General features: G+C 54.6%; 1 protein-coding gene across 1 annotated transcript in view; it reads left to right on the top strand.

Annotated features, from left to right (window-relative positions):
* The window catches only part of LOC107706125 (SURP and G-patch domain-containing protein 1-like), a 14549-nt gene that overhangs the window by 9180 nt on the left and 5129 nt on the right, over positions 1–240 (top strand). The gene's annotated exons all lie outside the window — the stretch shown is intronic.

Genomic DNA, 240 nt, shown 5'->3' on the forward strand with positions numbered 1-240 from the left:
GGTCACACACGGGCACACACACAGACACAGACACACTCACACACGGACACACTCACACACACACACTCACACACGGACACACACACTCACACACACACTCACTCACACACGGACACACACTCTCACACACACTCACACACGGACTCACACGGACACACACTCACACGGACACACGGTCACACACGGTCACACACACAGACACAGACACACTCACACACAGACACACTCACACACACTCAC

Source organism: Sinocyclocheilus rhinocerous, unplaced genomic scaffold (assembly GCF_001515625.1).
Source record: "Sinocyclocheilus rhinocerous isolate Xijiao unplaced genomic scaffold, SAMN03320098_v1.1 scaffold3432, whole genome shotgun sequence".
NCBI lineage: Eukaryota > Metazoa > Chordata > Actinopteri > Cypriniformes > Cyprinidae > Sinocyclocheilus > Sinocyclocheilus rhinocerous.